The sequence below is a fragment of the Lipophrys pholis genome, assembly GCF_963383615.2.
Source record: "Lipophrys pholis genome assembly, chromosome: 15".
Lineage (NCBI taxonomy): Eukaryota > Metazoa > Chordata > Actinopteri > Blenniiformes > Blenniidae > Lipophrys > Lipophrys pholis.
In genome coordinates this window covers 17,056,470-17,077,897 of record NC_137642.1, presented here as the reverse complement: position 1 = coordinate 17,077,897, position 21,428 = coordinate 17,056,470, and positions in this window count along the sequence as shown.

Below are 21,428 nucleotides of genomic sequence, written 5' to 3'. Positions count from 1 at the left end.
TAATGGTGTATTAATTTATTTAATTTTGGTCCATTTAGTCCTCCACATGCTTGGGTCACTGTTTACTGAGCACCTGTGTTATTTTTGATGAAAGATATTTTCATAACCTTTCCTCATTTTGTTGTCCTGGATCCCCAAGCCTATACATTTACATACTTTTTGACGTGTGTCACAATCAATCGAGAAGGTAGGAGAGCTTTCAGAGGCTTGCAGAGCTGTGCTGGGAACTACTTCATGGTGCACAACACCAAGAATGTCATTTGAGTCATTGCTAAGACTAAGTCGTGTTGGGAGCTCCAATTAAATTCCATTCCAAGGTAGATATTCTAAAACCCTCCAAGTTATAAATGATCATAGACTGATTAGGGGCTTACACTATACTTAATGAAAACACAGTATTTTCACTTTATGAGATGTGACAATTATTGTAGGGAACCATTTTAATTATGAGAATGAAATGCAATTAAATCCTACTGGGCTCAGAATAAAATGCATGGTTAGGCATCTAATTATAATTAGTTTGTCAGTAAGGGAAAACAAAAGGGGAACCATGTATCGCTGATTAGGAAGTCAGTATGAGAACAAAAAGCAAAAGATGAATATCAACCACATTTTCCAAGGATCGCTTGATAAGAAATACAATGCAGAGAAAGATTTCAACAAAACAAATGAATATGTGTTATCTTTTTTATAGTTTGTGAGGGGATTGAGTGTGATATTCCTGATTGACCTTGAAGGCATGAGACTGTGAATTCTCTCTTTAACATGCATACTTTCGGCACATTTTGCCTAGAAAACTCTCTCAAAGGGTTTAATTACTGTTCATCAGTACAAATTAAGGTTGAAACGATTCAGTCTGGCTTGAGGGAGGATTCTGGATTACTACTGATCAACAGTGGCAGCATTAATACGCTTTGAGATTGATTGTGAAGTGAATATAAGTCTGTGAACAGAACCCAAAGGTCTTCTGGTATCTTGGTTCACAAATTGGTTAAACACGCTGCACAAAGATATATTTCTGGCCACTGGGCATAGTAATATGGTGTTAGATTAAACAATTAAATCACCATAACCTAAAAACACGACTGTTTACAGGTAAAATTGGAACAACGGTGGTGAATGAAAATACATTTTGTTGTTTAGCTCCATTAACCATTGCTCTGCAGGCAATCGCATATCTACTCCTCTACATCCTGATCATTTCCATTTCAGCAAAATGTCAATGAATTAATAATAGCCACAGAGAGCTGGGAAACACATCTGTGGGTTTAAAGAATTCATCAAAGAAAATAATTTAAAAATGTGTTTTTTAATTCAACAAATCTCAATGGAAATCCCCCATTTCCCTTACCTCTCCTTAAACCATATGTTAGCCATGTATAGCTGGGTTCAAAGCACTGCTTCCAATTCACAATGTACTGGTGAAATGTGAATGCAAAAACTGCTAAGTAAGTGTCATGAGAGCATCTCACAAGGGCTGTTGGAGGTTAAATTGAATTGCCAGTTGTCTTGAAAGGTATCTGCCCCCCCAATGAGTCTTGATGCACTTACCTCCACCTACTAGCAGCCAGTCAAGGAGAAGTAAAGTGAAAGGAGACTGAAAAGAGGTGGACTAAAGGAAGTGGCAAATTCGGTCTGTCTTGTATTCAGGTAAAGTAGTCGGTCCCATGATAATCATCACATAGATTATCAGTAGACTGCCAAAGTAGCAATTAATCACAGGTGAGAATGGCAAAAGGTCAGTGAGTTCAGCTGCGAGGCGCAGGTCGAAGTGGAGACAAGACAGGAGCTTGACTGATGAAAGTTGGTGCCACAGCTTTGTCATTCACATTCCCAATCTAGCTGGGCTAAAGACATGCGAAATGCAAGGAATATGATTTCCAGTACTCTCCGGCACCTCCAGTGAAATGTGGTTGGGATGCACGGCGGGACTAAGCCTGTGATTGTGCGTTTCATATATCTATTTATTTATTCATTGCTACCAGCCGGAGTTAAATCGTTTCAGCGGGCTACGACACGGAGAGGCCAGCTTTTATGTTAGATTAGCTTGTTTATAGTGATGTTGTTCTGCTACAGATGGATCAATACGGCTCGGATTTCTTGAGGTAAGTGCTGCACGCGTTTCAGGTGAATTATGATTACTGAAAGGGAACTGAAACACACTTTCGGTGGACAATGGGGGCGACGGAGCGTATTCAAAGCAGGCAAAGATACAGACAACATAGTGACAGGCACACTGGAAACAAATTGCATTATCCTCCAATGGTGCAGAGGTAAACACCCTGTTTACATAATTTTGTATTTGTCCTATGAAAGGCAATCCCAGAAGGTGTATGAATGCTGCAGTCTGGCAAGACGAAGTTCTTTCACGCAAACTGAAAGCAAAATTTGTTGTGGATGCATTATGCTAATGAACGTATTTATTCCCCCAACTATGGGTTCATTTACCTGTCACCCACAGCCAATCCAGCAACGCCTGATCAAAACCTTGAATGCTGACAGCGTCCCACTGAGAGAAGATGATGAGGGCTGAGCTCGCTACTTTCTGTACACACTCCAGAGCAGCGGTTCATACTGAAGCATGTCCTCTATGGCAGGCTCCATGGCTTTGATAGTGTGGAGTGTGAGGGCCCTTCTCTCCCCAGGGTCTGATATAATGAGAGTGAGCTTACTAAACATGATCTGCAGCTCTCTCAAATAAGCTACTTGAAAGGGCTCCAGCCTGAAACAGTACAACAAACAGCACTGATTCATTTGTACACATGCTCTCCCTCAGTCTCTCTCTCCATGCACCAAACAGAGACATGGAAGGGGGGGGGGGGGGGGGGGGGGGGGGGTTGTCCTAATATGTTTTAATGGGTGATAGAGAGTGATACGGCAGTGGAGAAAAGAGCACACCGAGGCTTAGGAGTCTAGCTTTATGTGCATTCATTCACAACTCACAAGGGGATTCCGGCTTCCCAGTTTAATTATTTCCTGTGAGCACAAAGAAAATGGGAAGAGACAGATTTAAAATGATTGCAATCCCAGTTTGCATTTGTACATTTGTACACATATGAAAAGAAAGGCAACGTGCCATTATTGTTGGGATAATAGCTTAACTGTGCTATTCCTCATACTGAATTCATTATCAGTGTTAGGATCTCATTGCTTGGAAGCCGGAAGTCTGGTAATCACCAGGGACATTACACTGGCAACAAGGTACTTCTTTTGTCAAACAAATCAGAAATATCAACTTGGCTGGGAGTCAGCACTATTCAACACCGCTGCACGAAGGCATTTTGGCTCCCTGAAAACACTTTTAGGAGTGTGAATTTTATTTGCTGAATGCCCATTCCTCTCTGGTTAACCTTTGTGAGACGAGACATTCTCAGACATAATAGCATCTCCAGTACGGTGATATGGGAAGGCTTCTTTAAAACTGAACTCAGCTCTCACAGCCTCCTTTTGTGGCCCAATTTAAGAAGTGGAGCGCCATCCCCTGTTCCTCTGCCCTTTTTTAATGTCCTGCTTACCACAGAGAAAACCAGTGGCTGTGGCTTTAAGTCCGAGCATTGTTCAAAATAGCATCACCTAAGCAATCGCGGTCTCGTGCCAACTGTAAAAGCTGATCCCACATAATTCATTATGACTTTGAAGCCAAAATGTAAACTGCACTCAGAGTGGGATGGTGGGTGATACGCCTGCATTCAGAGAAGCTCTGCATTTATCAGATGTGTCTGCATAAACATCTCCACAGCTGCAACGTCTGAGACTAATTGCCAACTTGATGATGAATCTGATGTTGGCGAAGCAAAGAATCTTTTCTCATCTCACCATTAACGCGAATAATCAAGTCACAGCTGCCTGGATTGTAAAAGAAAAAAAACAAACTAAAATCAGTTAAATCAAATTTTTAAAAAAAGGGTTATCCTTTTATGTTAAATCACATAATAAAAAGTAGCCTTGATGGGCTGACATTCAATTTATCCAATTGCTAGGTGATGGTGATAATGATATTACGGTTTTAGAGAATTACAGAAACTGCAGCCAGTGTTCTTCTGACCTAACTAAAACTCACTTTCTGCTTTCTGTCTGTCCTTTATTTTTCTTTGAGTCAAACCCCAAAGAATTCCCTCCCTGCCCTCAATAATGGCCTCGATTTACGCTTAACCGTGCCTTACCTTTCTCTTATTTCTGCTTCCCTTTGAGATATTAAAGCTTTTCCTGCTCTGAGCTGCCGGACACGAGATGAATGGAAATTTCTATGTTTCGGTAAGTTTCATTGGCTGTCTCTGTGTGTTTTGTGTCATTCTGGAAGCGGCCTATCTCCAAAGCATATGTATTGAACTATAAATGCTTGGAAGAAAGCCAGGTGACAGCTCTGATAAGTGTATGCGACGATAACAAAAGGTTTTATAAAAATAATGTAATTATGTTCAGAAATACAGATAAAAAAAGACTTTTTTTTTGTTGAAGCAAACCCACTGTTTATGATGTGTGCTCAAACTGGCAGCCCATCTTTCTGTACAAGCACACAGCCGTGGGATGAACATTCAATCAGGGGAGGTTCAACATATGCTTAATGCATTTTTCTCTTTTTTTTTTCACACAAGGCTGTGAAAGACAGAGCAACATGTTCATGACTGTCAGTGTGTGGGCAGATGTCATTTCAGCGGCACAGAATTGAGTTGGGTGAAGGGAAGCATTACAAACAGACATACAATTTCAATTACAAAATCCAATTTTATCTATACTGACAAAACAAAATTAATCTGCTTGATCGCCCACAGGATCTGAGCATTTTTTTCACATCAAGAAATATATACCATTTTTGTTGCTTATGTTCAAGTAATAGATATGTTTTGGATAAAAAAAATAATTAAAGAAATCCTTCAGTTTCTCTAGCATGTGCAGCAGATTATCTTGATTGCCTCAAGGCAGCAGAGACTAAACAGAAAGATGTAATATCAACCAACCAGTAATACATCTAATTTCAACATATTATCCTTGGCTATCCATTATTGCCTTGTCACCCAAGGCAGCACTAAAATAAGCAGAGCAGAAACAGAACATTCACAAGCATTCCATACTTAAGTGGAATTTCTAGTAATTCTGCAGATTTAGCATTCGTGTGAAAAAGGTAGAACAATAGGAAGTACTGAAATATGCTCCAAAAAAATTGCAAGGTCAGGAATGTGCATGGGTACAGTGAATAATTCATATCTTTCATCAAAGCAGCATTTGTAACATCGGGTTCAATGAAAAGGCTCATTGAGTACTACTGTCACAGCATTCTCAGTTTGCTGTTCATATAAATGGGTTTAAAAGCTGGTTTTCCAGCCCTTCAGCATCTTCCTGTCCATCCCTCTCTTGCATAGTGGAGGCACATCAAATATCAAAAGGCCAAATACGTCACAGCTCATGAGATTGCAGCGGAGGGGATTTTCCTCCAGTGTGCAGCGCTGCACCTCCAGCTACACTCAAGACCGTGGGGAGAAGGAGGAGCAGCCAGAATTTCATTTCTCAATGATGAAATTCTTTTCATCATGCCTCTTTTGCATAACAAAGGTGTATGAAATTCATTATATATGGCAAAGTGTAAAAGTAAACAACCGCATGGCGGTTCCTCCAGAGCGGTGCTGTGTTTTCAGGAACAGTAGCCGATCGTGACAAGGTTGCCCTGGAGAGGTTAAAAATATCCCCACCCACAAACACCGCAACATGACAAGTGTGCCCGAGTCACCGACCACGCATTTAATGTGATTAGAGCACTTGTGTGATTTCAAAAGTAATTTGTTCGGCGACTACATCATGTGAGGACCGGACTCTGCCGTTGCCTCATGTGATTCATGCCTTTTTGAATACATTCATTCAATTTGCAATATCATTAAAGCCTCATGAACCAATGACTTGTTTCTTTCACACGGTGGTTCAGCGGGGCACGGAGGCACTGTAGGTTGGTAATATTTCATCAGAGGTCTATTATGCTGATAAAAACGGATGGGATGAAAAGAAGGGGCCATTACAGCAGAGGATGCATGCCAGGTGTCACTCTAATTTAATCGAGCCACTAAAGACAAAGAGGCGGCCTGAGGGAAGCCTCTCAATAATAGGCCTGACTGCAGATGACAAGCGGCACACTAACCTGTGATTGAAGGGACAGACAGCGGGCTTTAGGGCAACCTCACCCGGCACAAATGATGAGTGAATTTACAGGCTCCAAGATACAAAATGCGTTTTTGTATGAATACCCAGAGACATAAGCTGATTTATGGGAACACATTTGCACCTGAGAAAATGTAGAAAAAGAGAAGCAAATGGAGCATCCCATCCCCAGACAAAGAGGAGAGGCCGTGTGTTTTCTTGATTAACATTAAGATTGTGAAAGCTCAGGCATATATGTGCGAGCTTCACCCAGCTTTTTAATAAAGGAGATATTTCACAATGCTTGTGCCATATTGAATTTTTCTCTGACTCAACCAACTGTGATCAATAGCCTCTGATGTTTTTTTCTGTCTGTAGCTGTGTATAATTACGATTTAGACAGGGATAATCCATGATAAGGTCGGAACGGAACAAAGTAGCCCTGGACACAATAGTCTTGACAAGCCACAGATAAAGCTGCACACATTTGAAGTTTTTGTGCCACCGCCTCAGTGGGAACTGCAGCTAAATGCGTTCTGATGGCAGAAAGGTCGACTGTTCTTGAGAGATTAGCAGGCAGCAGTATGAATGAATGTGGACGCGGGCAGTTGCATTACATAAATTATGCTTAAGCAATGCCATCCAAGTCATTCAGATACTCAGATATTCAATACGGCACTTCAGGTGCTCAAGAAGATTTGCAGGATTAGAGGTTGTAAGCCAGGGCAGTTCGATATATTGATCACCCCTCACTGAGAGCTGCATTCAATTTCCCAACAATTAGATGCACCTGAAGGTTAATATGGTGCTTTGTTAATCTGTTGTGTTGTCTAAAACTAACTCTCCCTCTCGCGCTCTCTCGCTCTACAGTATACCCCCTCCCACTGCAATATGCTGGACCCACTGCTGCCAAACTGTCGTGCTGACAGACTCACGCTTCAGCCAGAGCTCAGTGCATTCGGCCATTTAGCAATTAGTGATGCCTCAATATTAAAGCATTAGATAAGTGGCTCTCTTTGTCACACTGCTGCCAGGTAAGTGCTATAACCCCAGCCCTGTAGACCATTCTGCTGCAACATTACTGATCAAAGTAAATTAGGTTGGGTCTCGCTATGACCTTGTAACCACACAAACTCCCCCCATGACCACAGTATGTTTTAATAGGGCTGCACTGTATATCCTCCCAGTGGCAATTTTGTTTCCATCCCTGCTGTCTGAATTCATATTCTGAGGATGCCGCACGACTTATGGCCGTGTGCGAATGAAATTTCTCACATGGGATCTGAGTGATATTTCTCTGGTGTGGCATACATTGAGCTTGGAAAGCAGAAATGACAGCAACATTACATGGTTGAAATGAAACCCCAATGATGTTCTACATTTTTATTCATAAGAGACCGTGGCAAGCTTGGTTTCTGGGTATGAATGCCGGGTGGTGGAAGGGGATTTTGTTGCAATTCTCAGCTATTAAATCATGGATAATGAGAATTATGGGGTCAACAGAAATATAATGCGATGGCAAGTCTGCGGATGTGTTGCAAGCATAGCGTGATACAGGGCTCACGTGTGTGTTCATTTCTAACTACTTGAGCCACAGCAAGCCCAATGAATTCATACATCCTAATCTCTGCTGAAAGTGAGCAGCAGAGCGAGCAAAAGGGTGTTATTCTCCAACGAGGAAGGAGAAGATTAGCTACAGAGGTTTTTACTACCATCTGCTATTTTAGGTGGAAACTAATGGCAACAAAAAAGGCAAACAATGACTCCACGTCGAGAATAAAAGGAGCTGTGCCACGCCTAAGGAAGAGAAATGTTCCTCAAAAGCTATCCAGGTGAAAATATAAGATAATAAATATAGTGACTTTCTCAAAATGCTTCTTTATAGTTCTTTCTCTGGCTGCATTATGACCGTTAAGTTAAGAACTCACTTTTCCTTCAAAGAGTCTTTTCCATCAACGCTGATACTTCAAGCAAGCAGGACCAATAGTGCGTAATAATTTTCTCCTTTAAATTTTTTATTTTTTTTTCCTCCTGTTCAGGCACTGTGTAAGGGGTTCACACAGAAGCCACAGTCATATCAACGTTCCATATCAGCACTGGGAAGCTGGAAAATGAAGGGGAAATATTAGGCCAGATGGAGAAATTCCTAATTACATTTTGGGGTTGTTGTTTTTTTTAGATCTTAAGACAAATTAATAATATACATTTGTATGGGTATTCATGGTATTTCATTCTCTGTTCTGTGGTCAGCAGTTTACCTCATACAAAAGTGACTGCACTGCCTAACAAGTGTGGCAGGTGTTCCCCCCCTCCTTTTTTTTTTTTTTTTTACCACAGAGCAGCATAAACCTCTCCCCCAATCACAGTGAGAAGGTGACCGTAGTGCGCTCTCCCTGCCAGGTTTCAGTCATTTTCACCTTCACCATCCCCTCGCCACCATCATATTGTCAGCTCCACTGCAGCTGATTCTGCAAAACTGAGAAATGAGATAAGGTGTGAAGGTGGCTTCAGTGCATGTGTGCACGTCCGCGTGCATTTGGCAGCAATCTGCAACATGAATGTATGGCAGGGGATGCGGCAAAACTCAGGCGACATTAATCAGTCATTATTTCAATAAAAACTGATCTCACCGCGTTGACACTTAGAGACTGCTGTCTTACCAATAACTGATGATCCCTGAGCTACTTGGTAACTCACATAGACAAGCGAAAACCCAACACAAATGCAAAAATCCATTTGTACCCTCAAGGCAACTGATTCACACCATATACTGCTTTGGTTGCTTATTCAAAGCTCCTTTGGGAAAATATCTACTGTAGCATGTTTGCTTGCGCTCGCCAGAGAGAGCAGTGAGAACATAACAATGGCAGAATATCTTACGATCACTGTAAGGTGTGAATAACATATCTTTCTCCTTTAAGTTCACATTATCCTGAAGAACTGCTAATTTGAGCCATTAATTCAAACTCACACTGTTCTCAGAATCCCTCCAATTTCTCATCTCCTCACACACCCTCCTCACTTTCCCCCCTGGTGGCGGATGGGGAAGCAGCTGGGGGTACTGGCTCAGTAATTGGAGAAACCTTCTGAAAAATGCAGATGAAGCAGGGTGAGAAGGAGAGGAGTGAAAGTGGAAAAGGAAAACGGACCAGATTCCTAATTATCCGCCCCTTTTCTCTTATTCCCTTTTTCTTGTGCTGACAGGGTTACAGTCATACGGCGGCGGCTTCCTCTACTTCTCCTGCTGGCCTGTGCATAATTAGGCCGAGTGTACAGGGCTGAACAGGGATTGATGCGCACATAAAGGCCTGAGTGAGGAGGGGGTTCAGAGGAAACTTGAGTCTTTGATGAGAGGGTTAAGAGCAACGTCAGCACATTCACACTTACACATGTTACAATGAATCACCCTGTCAGCTGACACACAAGCTGCTGTACAAGAAACTTGGAAACACAGCTGGAGTTTAAATGTAGAGTAAATACAAAACTTGTTCTCAATGTAGTCTGAGACCTTAAGGCACCTCAAGTTAATGGGGGGCCAGTGCTATTCAGTGTGATTTCAAAACAGAGAAACTGAAAAAAGTACATCCACAACTGGAAAGGAGTTTCACTGAGGTCACATTCATTTCCTTTTAGCTTGTAAAAGGAGGATGAAATAGGCTGTCGGCTTTTTAATATCAAAATATGTCCCTGGTAGCACATTGCGGAGGCGCGCTGTAGTCAGATGTGGTGGGCTGTTATTCCAGGCAGTGTGCCGAAATTGTTGCTATTTGCATAGACGTACAGTACAAGGTGGATACCTGTCACACTGTGAGTGGGGTGGCGGCATCTCTACTTATGTGCTCTGCAATTGGTGCATTAGTCTCCGGTTGTACAGTTTCTGTTGCAAGAATTTATTGAGTCAGAAAGAAACAAAAAACTTACATATAGTTTTCGAAACATAAAAATGTATGTGCTGAGTATTATTTCTGAATCACTAATCTAATTTGTAAGACACAACTTATTCGTACAAAATCTTTTTTTTTTTTTTCTTTCCAATAGTATCCCTCACATGAAATTCTGTAAAGTGGGTTTGGTGTGGTTGAAAACACAGACTTACAGCCATTGCTCATTAAAATACAGCTAAGCCTCTAATTTCCAGCAGAACATTATTTAACTGTATTTGAAAAAGTAAAAAAAAAATTTCAGAATGAAAGACTTACAAGTCACACAAAGTTATTCAAAGCACATAAAGGCTTCTTAGTTTCAAGTAATCATTAAATGAAGTTTTCTAAGTGGGCAGAGAACAAAAACTCACAAACTCTCTTTGGAAACTAGTTCAGTGATATCCACGGCAAAGTGAACACAGCCTCAAAAGATTATTGCATCAAGCTTTGTTCGCAGAAAGACAGCAAAGAACTTCATCACAGATACAGAAATGGCTAAATAATAAATGCAATCCTCCAATTAACAAAATTACTGTCAAATAAACGCCTCCTAGCTGCAAGTCTCAAAGGATAAACAATATTTCAAACCACTTCACAGAAAGTGAGAGGCAAAAGAACAATGAGATGAACAATCATCAGTAATTAACAGCGACAAGAGGTAAAGGGCTGCTTTATGATTAAGACTAAGCTAAAAGAAGGATGTACAGTATGTGATGATAGAGACTCACAGGAATTAATACTAAAATGAATCATTCCATGACTGAAACATAGTGCCGAGCTATAATTGCACAGATGAATTGAATCAGACTCAGACAACAATTATCCCAATCAGTGAAATTCAGTTAAGCAGTCTACTTACCTAAGCCAACGAACAAATAAATAAAACACAAACAACAACATATCATCAGAATAAGTGTAAAGTGTGTGGATACAAGGCACAATAAAGGTGCATACAAAATCCTTACTTCACCTATACTCTCCAAAGTTCTGAAGAACGGTTGAAGGAAACAAGGTTTTAAGGAGGTCTGTCCTTCATGGAGGTACTAAAAAAAGAATAAAAAAAAAAAGATGGGCAGAGAAAAGGGTATAGTCTTTCTGGGCAACTATTTCCTTGCCTTTCCTGTAGGGAAGAGAAGTATCTCTGCTGGACTCCAATTAACCCTGACCACAGTGGCGGCGCCAGATTTTTTTCATTTATGCTGGTGTTTAGGGGGAGCTCGATCTTTCAGTGACGGTGCTGGGGAATTTAAGGATCACTAGTTTATTTTCTACTGTAACACCGACAATATGCGCACGCCACACCGCACTCATACCGGTCACACACTAACAGTAAAAGCTCTGCTATTTTAAAACAATATTATGTGACACAATTCACATGACATTTAGTCAAAGTGATACAGATGAGAGGTTTACAAGCCGGCCACTTAAACACACCACTGAATGGAAACTTTAACACAAGAATGTCAGTGATGGCGCCTCAACAGCAGCAGGAAGCAAAACACACAGCAAGTTTTCATTTAGGCCTTAAACACAAAGACACTAACTGCTGCTGCCAGGCACCAAAACCTCCACTGAAAGAAACATATTTGGTCAAACAGGCAATAATCATCACTCACCATGAGATGTCATAATAAAACGATACGTCGGTTGTTGTGGTTTAGAGCAAAGGCATCAGTGATTTTGTCACTATTTATTTATTTATTTATTTTTTTAAAAGCGCTCCATGTTTCATTACTATTAGTAAGTCACTCAGTCACCAGGAAAAATGAGCTCGTAAGAGGAAGTTATAAGTTGAAAGATTAATGCGTGCGCTGCAGCGATTGGCTGAATCAGATTACACTGCTTTCTAGTTTTAAAAAAAATACATAAATGCATGTTTTATTGGTGAATATATTAATTAATCAGGCAACAAATTATAAACTTCACACATAAAAAAATCTAAATAAACCACTTAAAAAAAAAAAATCACATTTCTTGGGGGTGCTATGAGGGTGCTTTGGCTATCCTAGGGGGAGCTGCAGCTTCTTAGTTAAGTGCATTTTTAGTTATTTTGTCTTACCAACAAAAATTACAAGTACACAGTAGCAGTTTAAGTATTACTGAGGAATTTGGCATTAAAAGGATCCAAAGACAGAAACTGAAATTATTTGGTGCGTCTGTGTGTTCTGTGTTTTATAGTGTGCGAAAAGGTTTACTCTGCAAAAGGAGGGGACTATTCCTTTCAATGATGTTAAAGGAAATGTGCAGTTGAAACAGACGTGACAGAAGCCACTGGTCCAGTACCTAAACAACAACAGTTACGTAGTAGAAATAGCTTCAGCATTCCTTCCAATAAGAAAAACATAAAGAAAAAAAACACAACACTGTGTCAACAATAACAAAGTTAAACTAGTTATTAACCACAGCACTAATAACCAAAAATATAATGTCCCTTTTAATTTCGATTGCAGCTTGATGTGCATGTTATGTGTGTCGTATCCCGGATCCATAGGCCCAGACCTGAATCATCTCAGAGATAAAGTTTTTATGTTGTTTTGTTATAACAAAACAAGTTACCTCTGAGTTCACAACCATCATCATAATACAATGTTGGTCCAAAATTAGGGTTGGTTTATGTCCCAGGAAAGAGGTCTAAAAAAGTTGTGATGTCTTATACCTGGACCAGAGTATAAAATGTATATGTTAAGATGAGTTCTACGCCACAACAAGTTGGGGGTTCCCCAAAATAGAAGGAACATACTGGTTCGAACACCTGACTGAGCCAGTCAAACACTGCGTTTGCGTAATAAATGGTGTTCTGATAATTACATTGGGAGGATGAGAAGTCAGCTACAGGCACTGACAAATGTGGAAAAGCCTTTAAAATGCTGCATCTCAAATGCTTTGAATGGCAGAGCAGATAGCGTGCAGTGGGCCCAGCAAGCAAAGTCAGAACATGGGAGTGATAATAGCTGGTGTGAAAGCAGCGAGGCAGGAGATCTGTAGGCGAAATAGCCTCAAACATAATGTACCATGTTATACAGGCTAAACTGTGTTATGAAACTGTAACAAAGATGTACCGTATGCGCATTCCCACAGCTATTTGATTCCATGTGCTTTATATAAACAAAACAAAACAGCTAAACTGTGTCCAAACAGTGAATAGTCTTATAATCGAGGTCCTTTTACATTCAGTCCAGTATGGTATTTAAAGTTATCGCTATCAGAATTGGTGTCCTTCACATTTTGAGACTCCCTGTATCTTTCAGTCAAACTATTATCTTCCAATAAAATGCATGTTTAACAAATTGAAAAGCCATTCTTGATTTCTTCACTGATTCCCAAGCTGTTTTCAGTTCAGTGTGTGCTCCAGAGTTCCTCGCAGCGATGTGACAGTCTTATTCTGGTTCATTTTTCTCCATCCAATTTCACCTTTAACAAACACACTCACATCTTGGCAAAAGCTAATTCCTGCTGAAAGCTCTGTGGAGCATTCTTCCCATGGTTAAGCCACCTACCGCAGCTAAATGAGGCTCAGCACTGTCACTCTTGCGGTGCGCTGGGTTGCTCTTATCACCCCACCATGAGGCTGTTGAGGGGTAATAGGATTGTGACTCACAGAGAAAGTGCCATGCTCACCAAGCAGGGAAGGGGTGAGGCACAAGTGTGAACGGCCACTGCAACTGTCCAGCATCATGAAAGCAGAGAGAAGCAGGAGGGGTGTGTGTGTTCTCCTCGCTCCATAAATAACTGTGCTAAATTGCAGGCTTTGGAGGGTCAGTGGGACACTGGTCTGCCAGTGTATATCTGTAGGCCTGGATATAACCTGTAATCCCGCAGCCCAGAAAACGAACAGCACAGCAGTTACAGCAAAATGTATTTTCTCTAAAATGGAAGCATGGGCATTTATGAGCTTGGGGAAGCAGAGACAGAGAAAGAAAGGGGTGAGAAAGGTAGTTGGGGCTTGGTGGGGGGGATTTCACAGTTTTTAGCCAGTATCTGAGTGGTAGACTCCTTCCTTGGCTGGCTGGGTCCCAGCAGCAGCACAACATTCACTTTGTACCCAGAGGAGGAAGATGAAAGCAGCACTGGGTCAAATAAATAGGGATGGAAGGGGAGGGAGAGGAAAGGCAGATGAGAGGGGGTTTTCATTTGACAGACAGCCACATCCCTCTGGTTCGAGCTGCAGCTGGGCTTGACTCTTCCATTCAGCAACTCTTGGGTTTGATGAAGCGCTCAGAGATTAAATGCTCAAATTCAAAAGTTGATTGGATTTTCTGTGGTGATTTAAAATCAGAATCAGGGTGCACTAAAGTGAAACAATGCTGGATTTTCTTTTTTTTTTTGTCTTTTCTCCAGTGTTTGCCTCTCTGTGGTGTCTGCAGTGCTGCAGGGAAAATCATACCACCTGTCTGCAGTTAAGTGAGTGGGTGTGTATTTTAGTTACATCAGCACCATGGCGCTCATGTGAAGGACAGTAAAAGGCACTGCAGGTGGTGGAAGACTAAAATGGCCATGGTGGATGTTTTGTTTTGTGTTTGAAAATATAAGTGCCTGCGGCAGCGAGGAGTGAATGAGGGGCTATAGAGAAGATGTAAGGTTATTATTGAGAGGCAGGCATAGTGTGACACTCGAGGGTGCACACAGGTATGGGCTTGACATCGCTATCAGACTGGTGAGAAAGCAGCTATGGTTGGACTTGAAGTCTCGCACTTGGCACACGCTTTGTTTTTTCAAAAACAATGACGGGGGAAAGATGATTTGTGCTTAATTGATTTGCTGTATCAGATAAGCAAGATGACACTGTACTGATTAGACCAGATTGGTAAATTGGCATGCATGCAAGCTTTGGTGTATACCGCACCCAAAGAAATACATTTTTGATTAGATGCTGAGTACCCTCTGACCCGCATGTCGACAATACAAAATAAGCTGATGCCTTTCCTCTCTCACTTCGTATGATCAATGTTTGATGCTTACATAAAACCATGACAACAGTTTCATTCACTTCATATATACTGAATGATGGCAATAAGTGTCTTTACATCCATCTTTTATAATGTCTTATCCAATGTTGGGTTGTTGGCACTGGAGTCAATCACAGCTGACAATGGGCGGTGGTGGGGTACGCCATGCATAGGTCACCAGTCCATCAGCGCACAAACACAAGGAGACAGACATTCATGCACACAATCACACCTACAGGCAGTTTCAAGTCACCATGTAAAAGCAAATGCATGTTTCTGCAAACCGAGGTAGCCATAAAGAAACACACATACACAGGAAGAGCATGCAAGCCCCTGAGATCAGACTCGAACCAGGGATTTTGTTTTCACAGTGAAGTGACGGTGATACCCACTACACCCACCGTACTGTTAAGCTCAAATGTCTTACTGCCTCTATACTCACAAATAAATAACATTTTGGTCTAAAAATACCTTCCTCCTTACATATTATCAATCACTCTTTAAAATCACACAAGATTTGAAAGGACAGGGAAAAAGTCAGAGTTACTTTTGTGAGCAAAATGGTTTAATCGGTGTGGATGACCATGAATGTCAGGCTGAAGAAACATCTGGAAGACAACAGTACAGGGAGGGATCTGCACCATCACCTTCTACTCGAAAGTTTCTTTGAAACTTTATCTTCAAATGAAAATATTTTTGCAGATATTCTTCCCCAATGATGGAAAGCCCCTTTTAAGTTATTTGACAACCAAGCACTTCAAGACACGTGTAATACTTAAGAGGGAGTAAATCTGAAAAACACTGCTTAGAGATTACAAGCAGGCAGGAAAAGTGTGCTGGAGGGTTTCAGGCAGTGAAAACTGGAGCTTGACGTGTAATGGGTCTGCTGATTATTGAATCCAATATTCATTGTTTTGCCAATTATGGGAATCTGTAGTTTGTCTGATCTGATTGCCGATGGGATGAAAAATGCTCTCCCTTGGCTGCAGTGCAATAGCCTCTTTCCGAGTGGTTACTGCTGTAATCTGACTCTGGTGTCTTGCCTACAGCATTATCTGATTTATACATCACAAGTAAATGGGCAATCAACGCTAAACTCGGGAGAGCTGTGCTACAAAGAGAAGCGTCAATGTTACTGCCTCTGTCACAATCATCATAATCTACTTTGAGTGACAAAAGCCAGTTTGAGTTACTGTTACCGTTTGTGATAATGCTGTTAATGCCACTTCTTATGTTTGGGACTAGAGCATTAAACAGACCAAACAAGACATTGATTGGCTATTAGCTTTACAAATGTCAGCGTGAAAGTTGTAATGGTTTTCAGTCAGTGGAGGTAGAAGTATAAAATGTTTTTCTTTTACCTGAACTTTAGAAGAAGGCAATGTCTAGTTTAAAAAATTTAAAAAAAAAAAGAACAAATATAAACGGCCTATGCGTCTGCACTTTTGGTGTGTTAGATATTTGTCCATCACTGTGCTCAACAAGAAGGTCGCCATTTCTTGTATATTTATAGTTGAGATAAAAGATATATATATATATATATATGTATATATATATATACCAGACATATCATCAACTAATGCAGCTCAAAAGTCTGAGGAAGGTTGTGTTGCTTTTATTGCATTCACTCAGAGAGCGAGTAATTCAACACCAACGGCCTTGAGACATGTACAGTTGAGTTCGACCCTGGACATCTGTACAAGGCTGAGAGAATATACTGGATTTACTAAACGGAGCCAGGAGTCCTCATATTTATGTCCAGAGGACAGAAACCATCTACTAGAACCTGGAGGTTCTGCACTGGCCCTGGTGCATTTCTCCAAACATCCTAACTCTCTACAAACAGCCATGTCCCACTTAAACATTGATCAAATTAGATTTCTGATGAATAAATAATAGTTTACCTTTCATTTATTTCTTCATTATGACTTTTTATTAAAAAAAAAAACACTAACCAGGGTAATGATGTCACTGCATCATGCGGCATATCAGAGGATAGCCATTAGTTTGACATCAATCTGATTAAAACTGGCTACGGTGTGCTGAAAATACTTTTTTGACCTTTTCGTAACCTGGACCTTTGACCCTTTGACCTTTGACCCTATCGCTCTCAAAATGTAATTGAACCATTCTTGGATAAAGACAAATCATCCCTGAAAATTTCATGCAATTAACGTTGATGGTTTTCGCGAACGATTAGTGAAATACATTGTTGGTGAAGGTAAAAAAGAAAAATCTGGAAGGAAAAGGTATCACTCTGACCCCCAGATCTTTCCTACTGCACTGCCAAGGTTCATTTGTGCAACCAGGGAAAGCCCATCATACACATTAAAAAAAAAAAAAGGTACAGATTGGCTACATTAATACACTGCAGTAAAACATGAGCTAAGAAGTTAAAGACTATAGATATAATCTTAATGCACACATGTCTTCACTGTTTTACTATTAGGTCAAACTCAGTCTCACCGGTATCAATACAATCATATTTTACCCAGATTAAAGCCATTGATGCAACATCATCACACCTGAGCTGTGTATCACTTTTCATTTGCACATGCATGAATCTATGGACTCAATCACGACAAAACATGGCTGCCAGCCAATGTCACATGTGTCACGGTGGACGCAGCTTCTGTCTTCCCAGCGTCTGCTGTGTTCTAATTTACTTCTTGTCAGGCTTGACGAGATAAAGTGACGAGTGGTAGGCGATGGTCGTCACATGAAGGCAGTTTGTTTCTTCTCTGGGTCTTTTTTTGGCAGCTATCAGGGGTTCCGATCTGGCTGCGAGCATGCCTGTCACACCAAGAGGGTCAAAAGCCCTCACGCTGCAACAAAACCTGTTTTTGTTCCGTGACTGACACCCACTCACCATATGTACGGCTGCCGTTGAGGCTTTACGCGTCTTAATAGTAAAATTATTTGTCAAAGTTGGATTTACAAGACTATGCTTAAAGTGATGGACTGAAACTGTATGAAATGAAGTGTGTGATGGTAATCAGTCCAGCAATAGTGGGGCATTAAAAGACCGACCGGTGTGCCTCGGTGACACCGATTCAGACGCCACCTCAGAGATATCATTGTTATCTTCTAACACACATGTAGCTGGATGACAGGACCTGCAATGAACTGCTACCAGGCAGGCGGCACAGCTTTTAGGTATCACATGAAAAAAAAACACGTTGCTGCCAGTGGAATTTATAGCTTTATGAAATAACAAGCAAAGCCACCAAAGCAAAAAAGTGTCAGTCAGTCTCTGTGCACTCATGCAGTTGATTTTATTTTCACCATTCAAATAATAAGCCATCACACGACAGCCACTGTCAATGTCAACATTTCAAAATTGAAATGTGGCATCTAGTTTGACTGTATGAAATCTCCATTTGAAAATCCAGTTTCTATTTTGCACACCTTGCAATTGTTGATGGTCACTTGACAACCTGAGGTATCTTTTCTTTTTATCATCAAAGGATTCAGCTTTCTTTGCACAGATTCCCTTTATTCTAATATTATGTACGGATTTTTTTTTTTTCCCTTTTCATTTATGTCTCCTAGCTTGTCACATGAAAGGCTTGTATCTCGTCCTCCTCTGAATTTTTCTTCAGTCTAATGTCTGAATGATCCACTGGTCTGATCCATGGGGTAACAGTAGGTCTTTGATATCCTTTGTACAATATGATATTTTAACGATATAGTAAAAATTCCCTTTATATATTCCAGCTTGTTTTCACACTCGCACTTCCTATTTCTGGATTTCTCTCCTGGTTTGCAACTCTGCTTCCTTCTCATGTGCAAGAAGTAGACATACTGTACTTTGTCACTGGGCGAGCTTTTGCTTCAAAACACACAATCCGGTTAGGGATTGGCACAGCTACGATCATTCGGTGCCAGTCAAAATATTACAGTCTGTTCACTGATATAATGAGGAACGAGCATAATGCTGCCCATAATGAGGCTTGTTTGTATGTGTACCTGCTGCAGTATGCATTGGAACAATGCCAAACCGATCAGCCGGCCAGATCTGTTTATCTTGTTTTACACTTTTGCATGTTCTCGCTTGTTTCTTTTTAAACCTCAGCGGCAAGACAGTGTTTCTTTCATGACAAAGTAATGGGTTTAACTAATACGGGCCAACCGTTTGATCAGGATTCAGCAGGTGTTCTGCGTGGAGGAGACTGACGTTTGCCTGGGACCATCCATCAGAGCTAAATGGCAGATGGTCCTCTCTGTGGCCAGGCAGGAAGTGCACTAACACAATTGCTGCAGAAACACAGGGAGCACTCTACCTGCTGATAATCCACTTATGCACAGACAAAGCCGCTTTAATCTGCCTGCTCCTTCGAAGTGCAGCCCCTCGCCACACGACAAGGCCAGGCTGCACACCGGAGAATCACTATTGATCTACTGCATGTATGTGCTCAGGCTGAGCCCTGACAGGCCACCTTATAATGAATCCCTAATCACTCTCGTATGTGACAGCTGCATCACGGACAATGAATACAAAGATTCCAGTAATTACAATTTCAGTTCTGCTTACTGTTTGAGAAAAAAAAATAAATGAAGACCGTGTGTCTGATTCTAGTGATGGGAGAAGAAAAATCAAAAGTGAATTACAGATTAAATCAGTAGTGGCAAAAATAAATGTGAGAGAGAGGTAGGAAACACTTCTTACTAAGAACTGAATTCACCTGACATTTTATTGTTAGAGCAGGATAATGATACTAAGTACAACACAGTAGTGCCTCAAAAAAATCTCAGGTCTTCTGCTTTGCATTATTCAGTAAGTTAACCCCATGCTATCTTCAATCTGGCTTTGACACAAAATTCAAAGGTGAATCAACCAATGTCCGCCGTCCCTGCTCCCTGAGGCTGTGCGGCAACGGCAAACTAGAACGTTTCAACCTTGTTTCACAGCGAGCACCGGGTTCTCAAGAAAAAATGCTTTTGGTATGAGCCTAATTTGTGTCTGAGACATCGAGTTTCGGGAAAGAAGGGACAAGAGCGAGTAACTAAAAGTTTATTCAAATCCCACTGCTTCAGCATGTATTAGAAAGGATCGTGTCAAATGACACGATTCACTTCCTGAGGATCAAGCAGCTGAAAGACAAAGAAGAAAAAGAGTGGCCAGAGACCTCGGCGGTTCACTCTTTACCTGGATGTTTTCTGGTATGTGTTCTGATTGAATATTCTTTCTAAACTGCAAACACATTTAATCGACTCTTTTTCAATGCAAGTCAAATTCAAGAAATCATTCTCTGATTGTACGTGCCTGAACTTTAACATCAACAGTCATGAAATGTATCCTCTTAATCTCTGCTGACCATGGTCAGAAAAAAAAAAAAAAAAACATTTTGTTTTGTTTTTAATATCAAATCCTCGTTGGGCTGGAATGGTATGTGATTAGATCAATCTCTCGATCAAGATTAATAGATTTTTTTCTATCCAGCGCTGGATATAAAGGCTTAAAAAAATATTTTCCCCAGATAGGTTCATACAAGATTTTTTTGACTTTGGAATCAAATCACACAAGTCACTTCAATAACAAAATGTAGATTTAATTTTTTCTCTTTTGAAATGTTTAAACCTGAGAGGGCTCACCTATTATTCCTTAGGACGTTATGAGTGCTGGCTCCTCAAATAAATATGACAGTATGATAAAGGCTACAATTAAACAGTATTACCAATTGACAATGATCTGTTTTATTAAAATGATCACAAAAACATGTTTACTTTATGAATAATGTTTTCGAGAATTTCTCCTTTATTTTATAGAGAGGTTGATTCACGAAATCTGTTGGAGAAGTCGGTTTTTACCAATAATTCAGGTATTAAGTCGGCTGAATTAACTGTGCTAATTAGCATTTGCAGGATGCTTATTAGAAAACCTGGACTTGGTGCCAGATTCAGAGATACATCAGGCCAGGACCTGAAAGTCCCTCAGGGAGTCATTATATAAGAAAAGAAAGCCTGATTGAAATGTTTTGCCAGTTTGCCCTCCACTGATTGGGCTTCGTTAAACAACACAGATTTGCTGGGACTGAGCAGGAGGAAGTTATCTCCATCACTCTGGTTTCAGAAAGCTCGGCAGGTTTAAATTCAGCCCGGATCAAAACAGATTTACATCAGAGTTCCCCTTCCCTCCACCTCGGGTGCTGAGGTGCTTTCGCGGAGGAACACATCTATTCAACAGTTTGAATAACGAGTTGTCCTCCTTTCTCCAGGCGTGAGCAGTGAAGCTCTACAGGGAGGAGGTGTCAGAGCGGAATAAGAGGGAGAGAAGAAATGAACAATTAGTGCAGAATGGTGGAGCAGCTTCACGACAAGGCAGAAGCGAGGGGGGGAAGGGGGCTGTGAAAGAGGCCAGGTGCAATATCGCATCCTTCCTGTCAGAGGGCTTAAAAGGAGAGCAGAGGAAGAGCGTTTAGCTCCGAGGGAC